At 37.3% G+C, this 6,802-nt stretch overlaps 1 pseudogene; it reads left to right on the forward strand.

Annotated features, from left to right (window-relative positions):
* Positions 1 to 374: 374 nt before the first annotated feature.
* LOC120613120 (uncharacterized) lies at positions 375 to 493 on the forward strand (annotated as a pseudogene).
* Positions 494 to 6,802: the final 6,309 nt, after the last annotated feature.

The following is a 6,802-nucleotide window of genomic DNA, read 5'->3' on the forward strand; positions in this document are numbered from 1 at the left end:
GAATTTCAGTGCCTGCCACCACCCCATTTTAAGAACCAAATGCCTAAATCATCCACCCTGAAGTAGATTTGATGCTGACTGCAGGTGTGAATTGATTGTCAGTCCTGCTCTGATTTATACATGGGAATGATATGACTGTTCACAGCCATTACTGTGCCAATGTTTTATTCAGGCAGAAGGTAATTGTGCTTTGTATGAATGCAAATGTCCTACAATAGTGCCATTCATTCCAGAATTTAAAACATCTGCTTTAGAAAATTATATTTTCCTTATGGGGTAGGCAGCCCTGTATGAATCTTAACCTTTTTAATCCTCCCAAAAAACCCTATGAAGAAAGTACTATTAATTTCCTCATTCTAAAAATGATGAAACTAGTCTACAGCCATGGCATCCTGAACACGCCCAATCCTGTCTGATCTTGGAAGCTAAGCAGGGTCGAGCCTGGTTAGTACTTGGATGAGAGACCACCTAGGGAGACAGGGTGCTGTAGGTGTAAAAATAAATAAATACAAATTAAAAAAAAAATAAAGATGAAGAAACTAAGGCCAAAGGTTACAGTACTTGCCCAAACTTACCCAGTGAGGCAAACCTGGGTTCTAATTATTGGTCTGTCACTTCGTGACTTGAAAACCTGTTCTCTCAACTGGTATGCAACGTTGCCTCACTATAAAACATAAAATGAAGAAAGAAAGAAAGAGAGTGTACAGTACAACAGTTCTGGGTAGCTATTTGCCACTAGTTAAGATTGTTTGTCCTCTTTTCCTTTTCCCAGTGCCAACATCAATCAATAAACCAAGACGTTTGAATGAAGTGAGCATATCTTAAAAACCAGTTTCCATGAAAAGAACAAGTAGAGGCCTAATATGCTTGTTGCCCAGTATCTAGTCCATTAGTTTATATCCAAAAGAGACTATCATGCAAGGAATATAGCCCAACCTCTCTATTCTACCTAGATCAGGGCCCTGAACCTCCGCTGCTGGCTAAGCCATCCCAGGCATTGGGTTAGATATAATTAATTCTGAGTCCACTTATTAGCTAGCAAGGCACATTGCGATAGAGTCCTGGTGTACCCACTCGCCTCACATAGGCATGGTTGTCCAGTGAGTGGAATAGTGATACAGTTTGCATTTATTGTTGTTGACAGAGTTAAATAAGTTTATTCATGTAAGGTATAATTTACAATTTAAAACATTGTTTTCTTTCTCCTTCACTATGCTTCCTTTCAAATTACTCATTTTCTAAACAATATCTGAAGTGTGGCACCAAAGTAATTTTGTTTTATCTCATTATACTTAATTAGCAAGTTGTGGCAATTATTTCTTGTTTAACATTCCTCTTTCTAAAAAGTTCCTATCTTTCTTTTGATAAATTGAAGACAAAATGTGATCCATGGCAAAGAAATGAGATATGAACCCTTCTATATTGTATATGTTCAGCCTGAGATCCTTGTGCTCTACACAGGGCAATTTAAGCACAAGTCATATCAGCTTTTAAGCCCCCATGAAAGACACATTGGAGTTAAACACTAGGTCTCTAGCTAAATTCTTCTTCATATTTTAATGTTTTATTTAATGTATTTTAATGGAATCATCAAGAATAATATCTTTGGAAAGATGTATTCTTCATTTATTCCTTTGTTCAGTACAATGAACTGACATTTCTGATATGTTGAGAAGAAGATTACACTTTCATAGATTACTGAGATTAGCCCTTGAAATTCACTAGCCATCAGGATTTGCTGCTTTCAGTGATTAATTACCTGTTGGCACACTTTTCAAACATATTCTTTTTAGTTGTTTCTTTTCATCATGACCTACCCTTTTTTATGAATAGCCTTTCATGTAGAGCTCAACAGTGTATTAGTAAAGGTTTATTTGGTTTCTTTGGGGAGAGATCCTGGCTATAATTATGATGCAGTTCATAACCACAGTGAAATGAAAGCCCCAATAACTGTATCTCGATAGAAGCCTAAATATCATTTTATGACACATCGATTCTTTAATACTTATGCAAAGACCATAATAATCTGGAATAATTTATCTCTTCAGTCTGTTAGGCCACCAGGATACATCCATCTATTCAGCAAATTATTATGGCATTAATACAAAGCTTGAGGCACTGTTCCAAATGCTGGCATATTGCAGTGAACAACACATAACTTCTGTCCTCATGGAGCTTATCTTCTAGAGATGGTAGATGTCCAGTAGGTAAATAAATTAATATATAATTTGTTTTGGAGCATAAGAAGCAGGGTTGCGGGGATAGGATGTGCATGCTGAGAGGTAGGGGCAACTTTCATATAAGGTGGTCAGGAATAACTTCTTTGTGAAGGTGGCATTTGATGGACAAGAGGGAGGGGTTCAAGTGGATCACTGGAGTAAAAAAAATACAGGCAGAGGTATCAGCAAATTCCAAGGCTCTGAGATGAAAATATGTTTGGCATGTTCAAGGGACAAGATAGGGAGCCATTTGACATAGATAGATGAGGGTAGAGAAGTAGCTAGGATCAGATGACATATAACCGAACTTATCACCCAAGGCAAGGACTTTGGTTTTGTCTCTGAGATGGGAAGCTGTTGGAGGGTGTTGAGTAGAGGAGTGAAGTGATTTGCCTTATGTCGTAAATTAATGTTTTATTACAAATTAAGGCTTTTATGGTACTAGTGGCCAGCTAACATAGTTAGAGAATGCTATCAATGAGTCCACAATCTTCCTTATCCCTCGTTGACTTTGCTTTTGTTCCACAGCTACAGAATGAACCTCAAACTTTAGGCAACATCCCGGGCATTTGCTCTGTGGGTCACAGTGGAATTGACAAGAATATATAATTAGCTCAGACTATCTCATCCATACTGCAAAGAGAGAAAATCAAGTACATTCATTTAACTCAGCCATCGGCAGTGCAGGAAAAATAACTCCCACTGAAGTGAGTCGGTAGCATCTTCATAAACCAAAGCAAGTGTATTATGCCTTAAATAATGGCTCAATGGCCTCAAGGAAGTAACGCACCTTCCTAAGCTTCTAATTTACTACCAGGCTGTGACTCAGACTTAGGGAAAATCGAACCTATTATCGCTTAGTCAAAATACAGTAAGCAACTGTGGATAAACATTGAGCCTATTTAGAAGAACAGAAAGTTAATGTTGCTAAGAAGACAAATATGTAATCTGCGGTTCTCACACTGGCTTTGTGTATGTATCTATCCGCCAGTGACTGGTGGCTGTTTGCACACCCATCCCTTTACTTTCTCATTGGAGTTGCACATGTAATTTGATGTGTTTACACAAAGTTAAACGCTGCAGTTCTAATGGCTTCACACCTGTTTAATTTGTCTCTTCCTGTTTCTTTCTAATGTTAGGAAATTAACAAAATCGCTGACAACTGTGCATGGCCTAAGGAGCTGCCCCTAAAGCTATTGAGATTTGAAACTCTGTTAGTGTTTACTCAAAGTATTTGTACTGCCCTGTATTCTAGTCACTTAGCTTAGCCCCTTGTTCATTCCTTTTCCCTGTGATTTTCAGCCAATATTCGGCTTCTGTAAGTATTCTCTCAGTAGATTGGAATTTCAGAAAGTATAACCCAGTGACATCAAAACACAAAGTGTATTTAAAGCATATTTTTTTCTGATGATTGGAGTACTACTAATCTCACCATACAGGAGGGTGATTTGAAAATGGAGCCTTATTAGCTTATATTGGCATATAGTATGCAGTATCATTTATAGTTCACTCTTATTAAATTGATTCATGTACAAATTATGTTTTTTTAGGTACTATTACAGTGGCGACTTTGGCCATACTAGTGTAATTCTGAAGAATCTATTTTTAGGTTTCGCCACGTGCTATTTTCATTCTAAGCTATACATTGACCTAGGATAGTCTCACTTTTTCAGAGATTGCTAAATGCTTAGCTGATGATTACGGTAATTGAACACTCAACTGTAAGAGATGTTATTACCAAATGTATCCTTTTCAAATGGAATAAATGCTCGATGAAGTTATCATAGTAGGAAGATATTCACCCACAGGAGGTCTGCATCTTGCTTGGCCATTGTAGACTATAGGACTCAGATTTGGTCTGTGGTCTCACTGTAAGAACCCACTTTGGGGCACTGCATGGGTTCTGGTTGCAGCTTGCCAAGTGTTCTTTGAACAAATGTCTAGAGAAGACAACTGCTATTCCCAAAGTGCTGAGCACCATGAGTGGTAGCAACTAGTTTGGGGAAAATAGTGCACATGGTAGGCACTCAATAAATCTTCATTGGCTTGAAGGAGAATAATCCTGATAAAATGGCATATAAAATAATCAGCCTTCATAAATTAGCCAGAGATGATACTGCACATTCTGCAAACAATAAACATCATATAAAGATGTTGTTCAGAGAAGCTCTGAGTCACTAGGTAAATCATGCATCGTGATTCTGAAAGTTTCTTTCTGGGGCCAGACTTTCATCAGCTTTACCTAGGGAACAGTATAGAATAGCTAGGCTCATCTGAAGATGTTTTGCTCTATATGAAACAGCGCATATGATTGAATATCTTCTCTCCTTTCCTTAACAATTGGCATTTGAGAGTCTACTAAAGAATAAGTCCATGTCTCCTTTGTCTAACGAGAGAAAATAGATCCTTGACAGGGTGGAGGAAGGAAAAATTGCATATTGAACCCACACAGCCCTCTCTCTCTGGAGACATAACTTGGGCAAAGAAGAAAAAAGATGTACATTGGGGCCACCCTATCATCACTTTTCCATCAACTTCCTGTTTATTTTAGTTGGAAGTCAGCATTTAATCAGTTTTCCCTGAAGCTAGGTGAGGGAGTTTAATTCTGAGAACCGCGATGCCCCCGAAGGGCCATTTTCTTCTCTCTTAGAGAAAGGAGTGTTTGAACTCTCCTGATGCTGAGGAATAATGTAGGCACCATCGAGTAGCAACATGTAGTCTATTTGCGAGTTTAGAAAAAGAGAAGCAATCCAACTGCTGATGGGACTCATGAATAGATGATGTAACTTACAATGATGTGGTGGTCCAGTTTATCATATATTAATCATGTAAACTTAGAAGAACCTTTGTGTGGAATCAATATGAGACTAAATACAAATATACTGTGAACATTTGAAGTTTTATCCCTCTTGCTTATCTTTAAAGTAATATATACAGTATATTTGCCAGCATAGATTTTTCATCACCAGCCATCTGCTAAAAATTAGTATGAGATAAATAATTTAGCTTCCTTCTGTTCAGATACAATTTCACTACCCTCTTCCTCAATGCTGTGAAAGTCTTCAGAAATAATCAATTGTAAAGTGCTTTTGCATTCCAGCCAAAGCTGAGTCTAGAGATTTCTGACATGCTGACGTTTGATTCTGTTTTCCTCTGTGCTGTGAAAAGAACCAAGGTGCTGATTATTACCGAGTGGCCTCAGAGAATTGCATAGCTGGTGGCGGCCCCTGCACAGACCCATTGCCTGCTAAATCGAGTGTGTGGAACCATGACATGAGGCTGCTCGGATGTTGCAAAAGTGCAAGTCATTTTTTGAATTAAAAAAAATAATGCAGAGCATAAGAAAGAAATTTAGGAGAGATTAGTTACGTATTCCCTGTGACCCAGTACTTCTCTGTGATCACAGTGAATATCCCAGGGTCTAAAGCACAATAATCGGTTCAGAGGAGATATTTTTCCATTCATAAGAGAAATCTCTGCTCCTTTTGGTCCTGGCCTTATTTCTTCAATCTGGCTTGAGTTGAGGAAGCTTATGCTAGAGTTGTAGGAGAACACATGCAAGATTGTGGAGGGCCTTGAACACCAGGCTAGGGAATTTGGATTTTATTTGGTAGGCAGCAGGGAGCCATTAAAAGATTTTGAACAGGAGGAATGTAAAAAATAGGACTTGATTTGGATGCATGTTTAGTATAAAAGTGCAATGATAAGATATATTAAGAGAGTGTTATGGTTCTGTTCACAGCATGACTATAACTGGAGAATTCATCTCTACTAGCTGTCTAGTTCAGCTTTTACAGCATGCAAATTTTCAGGGCCAGCTGCAAGAGCTTGATGGTAAAAGAACAAAGTAAGACTTGATCATGTGAATGTAATTGTAAAGAGAGGGATTTTAGTGATCAAGATCACTGGTAACACAGAACAATAATCATTTTAAAGGGTGACTATAGAATTATTTGCTATTTTGTTGAGTTCTTTAAACTACTTCTATGCTATATAATTACCTTAAGTTTTAAGTGTTCCCTGCGGGGATAATTTATACATTTTGCATTCTCATGCAAATGTTTTAACAGTCTACACTGTTGAAAATGAAAGCTGAAAATTATTCCAAATAGGTCATAGTTGTGCAAAGCTTATGAAGTATTAATCATTTTTATATATTCTTATAGTTTGTATTGTTGCATTGCGTTTTCAACTACGGTAATACATAAGTAACAAATATTTGAAATTTTAAATTGTATATTTTGATAAAGGACTGTAATTTGCCTATTTCAAAATTTAATGTCATCAAAACTCTTTTAAAAATTAATATAAAAATGTTGCAGTATTTCAAGAATTACAGAACAAACCATATTTAATTTAAACTAAGCTTTGAAAGCTCATTTATGAATTATAGCTGGATACTTGGTCTGTACACTCCTGTAAAGCACTGTGTATTTAGAAATCAGACTTCATTGCAGTGCTTTCTACATAACTACAATATAAGATGATGGGAATAATAAAGGCCGTCACAGGTGACAGCAGCTCGGTCATAACTAGGAAACCATTGTCTTGATTACTGCGACATAGCCACACATCTAAGCATT

This window comes from Pteropus medius, unplaced genomic scaffold (genome assembly GCF_902729225.1).
Source record: "Pteropus medius unplaced genomic scaffold, Ma_sr-lr_union100, whole genome shotgun sequence".
Classification (NCBI taxonomy): domain Eukaryota; kingdom Metazoa; phylum Chordata; class Mammalia; order Chiroptera; family Pteropodidae; genus Pteropus; species Pteropus medius.